The 13,101-nt window shown below is 39.6% G+C and overlaps 1 protein-coding gene across 3 annotated transcripts in view; it reads left to right on the top strand.

Annotated features, from left to right (window-relative positions):
• Nucleotides 1-12,020: 12,020 nt before the first annotated feature.
• Nucleotides 12,021-13,101, top strand: part of AFF1 (AF4/FMR2 family member 1) — a 166,496-nt gene continuing 165,415 nt past the window's right edge. For 2 of the 3 annotated variants that reach the window (XM_016161023.2, XM_016161022.2), the window contains exon 1: nt 12,021-12,137. The gene's annotated coding sequence lies outside the window, so the exon portion shown is untranslated. Of the gene's footprint in view, nt 12,138-12,206; nt 12,356-13,101 lie in introns of those variants that run through there. The other variant, XM_036227730.1, reaches the window with a different exon arrangement.

Here is a 13,101-nt window from a genome sequence, read left to right as displayed (position 1 = left end):
ACCCAGGATGAGCAGAGCCAGGAGGTAGAGATAGCTTTCTGAAGCACATTTTGAGCATGTGAATTCAGCCAGCCATGTTAGAAGTCTACTCATAGACTTTACATGTACAAGAGCTAATAATTTTCCCTCCTCATTTTGTTTTATTGTTTTGTTTAATCCGGTTTGAATTGGGCTACCTATAATATGTGAATGAAAGCATAATCCCAGATATAGACATATGTTGAAGATTAACTATTACAGGAAGGAAGATGTGCAAGTAAAAAACAAAGGGCATTTGAGCTCTCTATTTAGTACATTGCAAGTTTTATCTTTTTGACAATCTGTGGAGATAAGAAAACTAAGGCTCATCGTCATAGTAAGTGAAAGAACCATGACTTAAACTCAGGTCTTTTGACTCCAAACTTTATTCCCTATTTAATACTGTGCCACAGAACTGTCATACATACTTATATAATATAAGCAAGGTATGCATATTTTATATCCACTTCAGCTATCTCTTCTAAACTTTGGGATAACAGTACAAAGGAAAGTCAATAAGAGTTTGTCAGTGGTAACCTCCTAAATATTTTTCATCTGACCCTTTCATTCTCATTGTCACTGTTTATATTTAGCTCTCACTCTCCAAGTTCCTTCCTCAAAAAAAAAAAATTCTACATTTTCTTTTTTTAACATATAGTTTTGCCTTTCACACTTACACTCTTATACCATGGTTACCTTTGTACGTGACCTTAGAAAGGAATTCAGTTATATTGTCTCCATGTGGCAGTCTAGTTTCCCATGTATCTCTCTATTTCTGGCCAATGACATTCAGCATTTATTGTTATATTTTTGTAATATGCCCTAATACCTGATGGGGCAATACCTACTTTTTAATTCTATTTTTTCCAAGGTTGACTTAGCATTACAGACTTACACTCTTCTCTATGAGTAGGCTTATCAAGTTCCTTAAAACTTTTACCTAAAATTTTAATTAGGTTTATCTTAAATTTATAGATTAATTTGGGAAAATTAACATATTTATAAAATAAAGTTATTCTATCCAAAAGCATGGAATGTCTTCTCATTTGTTCAGATCATCCTATATGGCCTTTATTGCAATTTGACATTTTTCTCCATAAATGAATTGTTGCTATTTTAAATAATGTCTTTTCTTAAATTATATTTTGTAGTTTATTATTACCAATATGGAAAAATACAATTAATTTTTGTACGTTGCTCTGGTATCAGAAATATTTTTCAACTCTCATTAGTTCTAATAGGTTTATGAACTGATTCTGTTGGTTGTCCTCTATAGACATTCATATCATCTGGAAAAATATTGCAGTTTTATCTTTTCTCTTATATCTCTTTTTACTTCTTTCTTTATAGCATTGGCCAAGACCACTAGTTCTATACTAAATATCACCAGTAATATTGATGCTCTTTTCTTTATCCTAATCTCAAAAGAATGCACTTCAAATTTCTCAATTTGTTTTTATGTTTGCTGTTAAGTATCTACTACATATTAATTACATCTTAAAACTTTGGTATAAATTATTAGGCCTTAAAATTTTATTTTGTTTTATTTAATCTTTATTGACCTATTCAACTTCTTACTCTCTTCTTGCAATATTTTTGCAGCTTTGTGTTTTTTTCTTGAGTTTTATACATTTCATTTAGGTTTTCAAGTTTGTTTATATATACTTATTTACAATGCTGTTTTGTTAAGTTTTAACTTCTGTCAAGACTGTGGTTATTCTCCCTTTTCCATACTGTTATTTATTTGTGTTCTCTCTCTCTCCTTCCCTCCTTCCCTTCTTCCCTCCCTCCCTCCCTCTACTCTTCCCTCCCTCCTTCTCTCTTTATCAATCTTGCTAGGGATTCCATAATATTTCATTACTTACATAATATTTCATTACTATTTTCTATCTTTTATAAAATATTGTTTCTTTTTTTCCCTTTATTTTTATTATTTGTTTTCTTCCTATTTCTTTGGATATTACTTTTATTTAAATACCATAGTTAAATGCTTAGCTGTGTGTTTCAAAAACTATCTTGTTTCTTAATAAGTATATGTAATTGTAATATTTTCTCTAAGAACTGCTTTGGCTATGACCTACAAGTTTTTGTATGTATAATTTTTCTAAGTATTAATTTACTTTACACTTTCCTTTTTTTTTACCATAAAAGCTACTAAGTAATATGTAACTTAATTTTCAGATGGGTGGAAGTTGCATCTACCATTTTGTAATTAAATTTAAAACTTCATTGCAATATACTTAGACAAAGTTTTACCCAGAAATGACCCTAATGGACAGTGGTGAAGGAAAATCTTCCCAGTAGGTGGAATAGAGTCCTCCTCCAAGATGCATGTCCACCCAGAACCTGTGGATATGACCTTACTTGGAAATAGTCTTTGCAGATGTAATCAAGATAAGATGAGGTCGTAGTGAGTCAAGGTGAGCCCTAACTCAATGACTGGTGTCTTTATAATAAGAGGGAAATTTAGACACAGATACACAGGGAAAACACCATGTGATAACAGATGCAGAGATTGGAATGATACATCTACAAGTCAAGGAACACTAAGGATTACCAGCAACTACCAGAAACTGGGAAGAGAAATAATTCTTCCTTAGAGCCTTCAGAAAGAGTATGGCCCTGCTGACATTTTGATTTTAGTCTTCTAGTCTCCAGAACTATGAGACAATAAACTTCTGTTGTCATAAGCTACCCGATTTGTCATAATTTGTTATGGCAACCCTAGGAAACTAATATATCTGTATCGTCTGATATGAGAAGATAGCTGCATGCACCTTACTAATTCATGGGTGATTATAATAAGAGGGAAATTTAGACACAGATACACAGGGAAAACACCATGTGATAACAGATGCAGAGACTGGAATGATACATCTACAAGTCAAGGAACACTAAGGATTGCCAGCAACTACCAGAAACTGGGAAGAGAAATAATTCTTCCTTAGAGCCTTCAGAAAGAGTATGGCTAACAATTTGGTTGGAAGGTTAGGGGAGGAAGCAAATTGAAAGATTGGTGACAAAGAAGTATGGAGAAGAGGAATGTTGATGGTCTTGTTGGAAAGGACACAGACTGCAAAGATATATGTGTCTCTGTGAATGCTCACCAAAGGAGATTCACGGCAGAGGAGGCTCTTCGTAATCAAATAGACAAAATAACATGCCCTGTGGATAGCAAATTACCTCTTTCCCCAGACAGTGAGGATCGTGTGTGCTAACTCAAGGGGCTCATGAATACAATGGTCGTGGCGGGAATGGACTTCTCCTTAGCAAGGCTAACCTGGCTAATGCTGTTGCTGAGCACCTTATCTGCCAACAGCAGAGACCAGCACTGGACCCCTGATAAGGCACCATTGCCCAGGGTGATCAGCAGCCACCTGCTAGCATGTCGACTACACTGGAACTCTTCCATTGTTGAGAGGGCAGAAAATCTTCCTCATTAGAACAGACATGTATCCTGGGTATAGATGCCTTCCATACCCATAATAATTCTGCCAGGACATCCATCAGTAGACTCACAGAATGCCTTTTCCACCACCGTGGTATTCCACACAACACTGCTTCTGATCAGGAAACGTATTTCATAGCAATAGAAATGCAGCAGTGAATTTATGCCTATAGAACTTGTTAGTCTTACCACATACTCCATCATCTAGAAATGGTTACTCTAACTTGGAGGTGACTTGCTTACTGAAAACTCAGTTATGGTGCCATTGAAATATAGGATTTTGTCTTATAAGATGCACTATGTGAACCAGAGATCATTATATGGTGCTATCTCCCCTAGAGCCAGATCACAGAGATTTAGGGATCAAGGGGTATAAGTGGGAGTGGCTCCTCTCACTATTATATCAAATAACCCACTCACAAAAATTTTGCTTTCCATCCTGTCAGCTCTGAGGTTTGCTGCTTCATAGGTCTTTATTTCCAAGGGAAGAATGTTTCCACCGGGGTATACAGTAACATATGCACTGAACTGAAAGATGAGGTTGCCACCTGGCCATCTTGGGCTTCTTAAGTCACAAACTAACAGGCAGTAAAAGGGGTTTCCCTGTGACTGGAGTTTGTACGCATGAGTACAAACAGGAACCCAGGGCATTTCCTGGGACATCTCTTAGCACTTCCACGTGCAATAGTAGTGTTAAGAGAAAACGGTACCCAAAAAAGAGGCAGGGGTATTGAGGATTTAGATGCTTCAAGAATAAAGATTTAAGTCAGTCCACTAGGAAACTGGCCAACTGAGCTTCCAGCTGAGTGCAAAAGGAAATATGGAATAGGTAATGGATAAAGGGGTCACATATATTATGTGTATGCATTTATTTGTAAATATTATCCACTTCCTTCTTTTCCCCATTATTATTTTATTGTGGCTTGAGAAGCAATTAATATAGCTAGTGTTAAAGTATAGCTTTTTAATTTTAATTTCCTAAATTGTGATAAAATGCATAATAAATTTACATTTTAACCATTTTAAGTGTACAATTCAGTGGCCTTAAGTACATTTATATTGTTGTGCAACCACCACCACCATCCATCTCCAGAAATTTTCCGTCTCCTCAAACTCATGCTCTATACCCATTAAATAATAACTCCCTCATCTCCTCTTCTCCCCAGGCCCTGGCAACTGCCATTGTACTTTTATGCCTATGAATTCATCTGCTCTATGACTGGCTTATTTAAGATGTATACATATGGGTTTTTTAAGTCAAGATCATAACTCTCATACAAATATAAAATGAATCTGTGTTAGAGGTTTTATTTACCTCATTAATTAATGAGGAACTAGTAAGATGTTCAAATTAGATCTAAGAAAAATTCAAACAAATGTGTGTATGCACACACACACATACACACATATGTACATATGTACATATACATATGTATATTAGAATGAATTTACAAAAAGATATAAAATGGTCTAACCACACAGAAATAATCAATTGTATTCTACCGGACAGAATTCATTTCCATTTCTATAGACTAAAATCATTTTCATTATTATTAGTTTTCTACAATTTACAAAACAGTAAAATAGCCCAAAACCAATGAAAATAAAAGATAACCAGGAGTTGTACTCAAGGCAGGATATTTGATAATTATACACATAAAACATGTGTATACTGACAATATAGCGCTGAGCGGGGGAAAAAAAAATAGGGAGGACTGTGACAGTTATCAATTTATTGCTTGTCAGCTCCAAAGCCACCTGGAATTGGACCCTGTGAATAAGTCTCCTTTGCAAGCTGGTACAATGGTAGACCTTATCAGCAGAGGATATTGGAGGAACACTGCAAGCCATAGCAGAGGAGGTGGCTTCCTTTCATAGATCTCTTCCTGAGATGCCATCTGCGGGACTAAGTGGTACTCACTGTCCACCCTAGTGTGTGGCTTTCAGAAGACCAACCTTAACCTGCAAGTTGCACCCCTGCTCTGGGGTGCAGCACTCCAATGAACTTCTCTGTCATCTACAGGGCTGCAGCCTCCCTTTCTCAAAGACCTGACTCTCAGCTTTGAGGGCGGGGCCTGGTCCACATTTGTTACTCTACTGGGTGTTCCCCCTCAATCTTAGGGGCAGTAGAGCCGCCTTCATTTGATATTCTGTAGAGTTATCTTTTGCCTCTCTTAATAGTCAATCACCTTTTATTAGTTCCTAACTCTTACATTAAATTTTCCCTGATTGGTGTAGTTTCTGTGTCCTGACTGATATAACCATAACCTTATTTGTTTTCTTCTTAGTCACTTCTTAAACTTATCACATACATATTATTATCCTAGGATTTTAGTCTTGCATTGTAATGGATATATTTTCTCTTTTTTTCCCCCTTTGATCCTAGTTGCTTTTTCTTTTTTAAGGCTACGACAAACCTAAATATATAACTTTATTTCTGATTTCTTAAAGCACATCCGTATCTTTAATTTTTCTTCTCAATTCTGTATTTCCTCAGACCCACAATATCCTAACTGGGATATCAGGCAAGTAGCTCAGGCTTCCTGAGTTTCAGTTTCTTCATCTGTAAAACATACTGATTCAGTGAGTATCCAGTTAGGAAAATAACATTTACACCAGGTAATTCAATACAGAGAATTTAATAAGGGAACTAGCTAAAAGGTTCAGACTGGAGAGCTGAAAGATCAAATAGGGGAAGGTGAGGCTACCCAGGTATTAAGCAACTGTAGGAAGCAACAGCCACTCCCAAGGCTGGGATTAAAGGGAGACAGTGTAACCAGAGCCCAGGCAGAGCCACTCATCAAAATCTGTGGGGATTAGGGCTGGGGAGGAGGTGCAGCCACTGTGTCAGAGCCATTGCCCAGAGCAGAGAGAGGAGAGAAACGCCCTGGAGTCTCCTCAGTTCCTATTGTCTAATCTCCTCCTAGTACCATCCTTTGGCCAAACCTAGCCAGAAGCCATTTTCCCAGCAAAGCAGCCTGGGAAAAGTGCTTGGCAAGACTTAACCCCTTGTGATTTATGGCAGTGTGCAGAGGAGCAGGGACTTGATTTGAGGCAAAAAAGCAACCAACCAGAACATACAGGTATATATATATCACTTGGGGTTACTGTGAACACCTCAGCTGAGATTACGTAATGGACTACCACATAGTATACAGTCAGGAAATGGTAAGCATTATTTCTTTTTCTTATCTTTTCATACATCTTTAGCATTCTTCAGACATATTTAAGTGTTTCTAGTTTCTAATATTCACTATGAACTTTATCACTTTGAGACTTGTATATATTAGCTCCCTCTATCCACACAACATTACATCCCCCTCCCCCCAAACACTTACATTTCCCCCAACTCTCTATTTTACTTTATGAGTCAGATTAGGTCCTATCTCTGGCAGAACACCTTCCCTGAATCCATCGATGTGTGTTAGATGACCTTGTCTATGCTCCGATAGCATCCTCTGCGTGCCTCCACCATAGCTCTAAGCAGACTGTATAATAATGATTTATTTATTCTCCTGTCTCCCTGTATTAGCTTTCTATTGCTGCATAACAAATTTCCACAAACCTAGCAGTCTGAAACAAAAACCATTTATTACCTCACAATTTCTGGGAGTCAGAGGGGCAGCGTGCTTCACCTGAGTCCTCCACTCAGGATCTCACCAGGCTGAAATTAAGGTGTTGGCTAGCTGTATCCTCATCTGGAGGCTTGACCAGAGAAAGATCCATTTCCAAGTTCCTTGGCAGAGTTCATTTTATTGTAGTTGTATAAATGAGGTTTCTATTTTTTTAATGGCCAGTGGTCAAAGACCACTCTCAGCTCCTAGAGGCCATTCTCAGGCCCTTGTTATATCGCCCTCTCCACTAGGTGGCAATTTGCTCATTTAAGGCCAATTGGAGAGCATCTGCTGTAGCTTCAAATCTCTCTGACTTCCTCCTTTGGCCCCTAGATCCTCCTTTAAAAAGTGTGTGATTAAGTTAGGTTTACCCACACTCAAGTAGAGGTAATTACATAGCAAATACACACCAGGACTGAGAATCTTGGGGACTTTCTAGATGTGAACTCTCCAAGGATAAGACTAGTCTTTTATTTGTCTTTATAATCTCAGAATTGAACAGAATTAGTACCTGACACTTAGAAGTCATTAAATGACAGAATGAAGAAAAAAAAGACTAAAAAAGGAAAGGGAACTTGTAGGATAGGGAGATATTTAAAAGGAAAGTTAAATATGAATTGGTAGGTAGTGGACTTCGAAACTGAATCCTGGGTCTGTAATGATACCATTAACAGAAATTGAAAACTAAATAGGAGAAATTAGTTGGGTGGGTTGTGGAAGAATGGGTAGACAAAGTGAAAAGTTATGAGTTTTATACTGGTTATGCTGAATTTATTTCGCTTGTAGGAGAGCCATGTGGAAATACCTGCAAACAAATGAGGGTGATAGTCTAAAACTTGGAAGAGAGATATGGGTTGAGGTGAATCATGGTGCTGAGTTCTTGAAGTTGCGCCATAGTCTTTAGGGTATTTTTAATCCCAGCCCTGCTCGCATTGGGCACTACGACTTGGCTCTTGTATTCTGGCTCTACCTGTTATTTCTTTCCCTTTTCCACTTCCTACCTATTTGGTTTTCCCATAATCACTCAGCTTTTCTTATCCAATTTCTATTTAAACCTCCAAATGTAACTGTCAAAATGAAAACCCACTGTCGACCTCCTTGGATCTACTGATATGTATTTAACTGTAATAAACATTAATAGACACTAGTCCTGTGTATAGTAGTAAGAACATGACCTTGAGCCATGGAAAAGCTGAGTTCAAATACTGCTTTTGCTACTTATTTGCTGTATAATCATGATCCAGATGAATGATGTCTCAGGCTTATTCCTTCTTTATACATGAACTATAAATATACACATGTTTTCAAGGTGATTGTATGTGAAATGTCTGGTAAATTATAGAAATTCAGTTAAATCCCTACATTAATATTTTTAGAGAAAAATGTGGGTGCTGTGCTTATATTCTTTGCTCCAGATTCATTGGGGTTTTTCAAATTACTATTTTAAATACAAAAGCAATTTAACAGTACAATCACATGACTAAAAACCCATTCGTAATCCTCATTTGGGATTGGGAAGTAGTGTGTAGTAGCAGTGAGTAAAAACACACAATATGGGACTAATATCGCACTTATTAGAAAAATTATGTCAGGTCACCGGGAACCATATTTTCTGCAAAATATTAATGATAAAATAAAGACAGTTATTTTTATTATAACCAATGTGCACCTGGTTCTTCTTACATCAAAAGATAGCGGGTTAGTTTTGCATATCTGCCCCCCAGATAGAGAAGGAATGGTAGGAATTTCTGTGTCTGCCTACAGTCTATGCCAGCTCCCAGCACACTTTCTGCCATGGCCTTGGGGATTAGGACTGCAGCCTGACTGTCTCCTATTCATTTTCTTATGGCAGCCACAGTAGTCTTTCTAAAATGCAACCTGAGCAAATCAATCTCCTACCCACTGCACTTAGCATGAAAAGAAAACTCCCTAGGTTGGCATGTAGGACTCTTCACCATCAGTTTCCAGTTGACCTTTCCTGTTTTATTTCTTATCATTACCCCTCATAATCTTTGTGCTGAGGTCCTACTCCCCCTCTTTGTCTGTGTTCTTGTTTGGAAACTGGCTCTTCTTTCACTTCCCTTTTACATAGTTTAGGCTAAGTCGTCACTGTCACCCTCTCCTCATCTACACTACCTTGCCCCAATTCTCCTTTAGTTGTTTTCTTTCACAAGTGTATGTTCAGCTCTCTGTTTAGTTAAGATTTATTTACACTGTGAAGAAATTGATGACTTTTGAAATATAGATGCAGCCTTTTTGAAGGAACATAATTTAAATTGCTATTTAAAATGCTTGGGTCTTACCACTATGCTGTATACCTAAAATTAATATAAAATAATATTGAATGTCAGCTGCAGAGGACTTCCGACTGGCCAAGCAAATAGCCATTTGTATTGTGATGACGGCACATTCTCTACCATTCTCAATCATGATGTTGTGTTTCTTCTCCTTTGTAGAGGTGCTCTGAGAATACAACCCATGAGCTTCTGTAAATCCCAGGGGTTTAACTTGTTTGTCTTTAAATTTTGAGTAAAATCATGGCTGAAAATTGTCAGATAACATCCCAGACATCCTCACATGAAGAGGCAGCTAAAAAGGTACCATTATTGTATTAAAAAGGGAACATTTTTTTTTCAGTTGTGTTTAAAAAAAGATCACTAATGTCAGAGACCTGCTTCCCCATAGCAGAAACATAATCAGAAATATATGTGACTAGGTTGTCAAGATTTTAAAAAAGTGCTAGAATTGCACTGAGGTAAAAACGTAATTTAAGAATTTCTATAATAAAAAAGATAGAGGAAAGTATATCTGAAAAGCTAAATATATGCATCTCTATTACATAATTATTTTTGTTTATGTCATGATTTAAAAATTTTTAGGTATAGTAAAATCACTATTTAAAATGGCCTGCTAATTAACCATTTACATAATGTAATCTGGAGAAAGGCAGAAAGGTAATTTAAAAACTCACTGGAATGACTATTCTGCCTTTTCTTTATTTATTATGAGAAAATTAATTTTGATTTAAATGTTTTTAAATAACCTAACACCTTTCTGGAAATTAATCAATAGAAATGTGCATTGGCATTGTTCATTTGCCTGCTTGTTTCTTCTAGGCATTGGAATCTCATGAAACAGGAGCTCTGTCTTTGCCATTGATACGGCCCCTCATCTAGCACACTGCCTTAACAATATTGATATAAATGTAATAAAATACTCTCTGAACCAAAGCTACCTTATCTTCGACAAAAAAATTTTGCCCAAGATTACATTTTTTATATTCAAAAGCTGAAAAATAGAATTATCAAAACTCCACTGTCAATATCATTTACTAAGTTGACTATAATTCGAAGGTATAACAAGGTATTATGGGATAATAAAAAAATGCAACAAAAGAACAGGTTTCAATAGGAGTGATTAAAAAAACCTCATTATAAAATATTACTATGCTTATATATATATTTTACAATGACATATTAATTCCATAACAAAAAGGTTAAAATATTTGTTATGACTAAGATAAATCTTAATCTCTCTTGGAGACCTTTAATAAGTACACAAACGCCTATCTGTCAGAGGTGATTCCTTTGCTCAGGGGTAACCTCCAAAGCTTCACCTAGAGGCGCACACCAGATTTCATCAGGGACGTTATTTTAGCTGTTAAGGTAAACGAAATCAACATGATCATGAGAGCACAGGGAATAGGGAGAAAAGTTATATTTTGGAAAACAATCTTTAGGAAATTAGGAAAATGGGGTTTAATTTGGAAATACAAATATCTATACATTAGGTTTTTAGTCAAACACTGTTCATGTGAATTATGAAGGAGTCATGAAGGGCAAAGCAACAGCAAGAACAAAGGACAGAACACAAAGGGCAAGGAGGGGTATTTCAATACATTATATTAATTTACATTTACATTATATTACATTTAAGCAAGATGGTTTTCTTCATGCAAACAATTTCACCTATTTTAAACCATTAAGCTATTGGGAAAAATCACTGGGCCGTTCGATGTAATCTTTCTGCCTCTCTTTCAGAGAGGAAGGTGACTGTAAAGCAAAGGCAGCTTGATGCTTTCTCCCGTAAGTTCATAGGAGTGATTGGGCAGCAACTTAGCTAGACGTTAGCTTTACCTTCTTGTGGGTCTCTTTGCCAAAGCCCCTACATGCATTAGAATTTTCTAGGATTGGGCTGGTGAAGAGCAAGAACCCGGAGGCTGAGTTCAGGAGACATGCTATCCCACACCACTCCGTAGTTTGTGATACCGTGCACAATATTTATTTTTGACTCTTCAGTGTTATTACTTGAGACATGGCAACAATAGTTTATATGTTATAAGGTTGTCGTGAAGATGAGGCAGGCCTGTGTGTGAAAAGTCCTTTATAAACTGTGCAACGCTCCCCAGATGTTAGTTAATGCCTCCTTTAAAGGGCATGGATTCTGTTTCAATTGTATAGGAGATTGCAAAAAGCCTCCTTGACACTTTTAGTCAGAACTTGACCCTGAGCTTAATCTTGCCGTAAAGCGAAAGGATTCTTGTGCCCCACACCAGCCCTGGGCAGGGTCACCCACGCTGCCGGTGCTGTCACTGCAGTATCCACCCCGAGCTGCTGCTCTCCCTCCATCCTCCCAACGGTCTCCAGCGGAGGGCGGCTGCGTTCCTTGCCATTTGGGTGGCGCCAGCTAAAGGGCGTGGGCGGGGCGGAGCCGGGGAGAGCAGCTCCAGGGAGAGCGGCGGAGCCTCCCGAGGAGGGCGTGGCCTACCGCCTCCCGGGCGTTCTGGGGCGATAGGCGCGCGGAGCTCGCCAGCCGGGAGCGGACCGGCGCGCGGCCCCTGCGCAGTCAGCCGCGGCTTGCGCGCGTCGCGGGCCCAGCTGCATTCTCGCCCCCGCGGCTTCTGAGCCGCGTCCTGCGCGAGCCGCCGCTGAGCAGCTGGAGGACGCGCTGCCCTCAGCTCTCCGCACCCGCGCCCCTTCCCCACCGCAACAGGTCAGGGGAAGGCAGAGGGGGCGAAGGCGTACGACCCCGAGACTGGAGGACGAAGGGGCTAGAAGGTAAGCGGAGCCCTGCGTCCCAGGGATGGGGGTAGGTCAGCCTGACCCCGAACCACAGGCGCTGATTTCTGGGAAGCCCAAGCTCTCCCCCGCCTGGTTGCCGGCTTCCCAGCACGCTGACTCAAGTCGCTGGCCTTCCCACTTTTCCGGTGGGAACGTTCGGGGAGAGCCGGCGAAGGAGACGCGGAGCTCGCACCACCCTTACTTGCAAATACGAGGCAGGTATCGTTTAGAAAAACCGGGGAGAGGATCACAGGAAGAGACTCACCCTTCTCCCCTACTCCCACCCCCCAAACTCAGACATCTGCCGGAGTGCCCCGCGCCTTGCGGAAAGATGTTCTGTTGTGTGAACCTGGATCCAGGGTTGCGTAATAGAAGAGTCTCCGAAGTTTCTTGCGGTGGGGGTGGGTAAAAGCGGGGCTTTTCTTTCCAACCCGAGTCCCCCTCTTCTCGGCATCGTCACCTCTCCCCCTTGCGTCTGGTAGCGAGAGATTAGTGGTTCCAATCCCAGATAATATGATTGAGAGGGAGGCGCGTGTCGGTGGTCCGCAGCCTCTAGAGAGGGAGGGGAAAAGTTGGAGGCACCCCTGAGACTTGCTCCTGCGGCGGAGCTAGGCGGCGTCTGCAGAGCGTGGGACTGGTTAATTTCTCTTGATAATTTTCTTCTCGGGTGTGTCTGATACTCTGTGACTGCCGCTTGAGAGCCCTCCAATCTTGAGAATGCCGAGGTGGGCGAATTAAAAGGAACAGGAATTGGAAGGTCATATGTACCGTACTTTAACGTAATGACAGTTAATGAAGCTGCGAGAGACCTTCGACGGTCTTGGTACTTCGCACTCGGTTTGTCTTCTTGGAGTTTTCACAGCCCCGTTGTGTTATGCAAATTGTCTCTGGAAGACCCTTGGCTTCGGAGGTCGAGGTGTGTCCGAAAGTTCTGCTAGCCTGGCTCTGTTAGGAGGGCGAA

Source organism: Rousettus aegyptiacus, unplaced genomic scaffold, assembly GCF_014176215.1.
Source record: "Rousettus aegyptiacus isolate mRouAeg1 unplaced genomic scaffold, mRouAeg1.p scaffold_m13_p_10, whole genome shotgun sequence".
NCBI lineage: Eukaryota > Metazoa > Chordata > Mammalia > Chiroptera > Pteropodidae > Rousettus > Rousettus aegyptiacus.
Note: the sequence above shows the minus strand (reverse complement) of the source record. Positions and strands in the feature narration are given on the sequence as shown.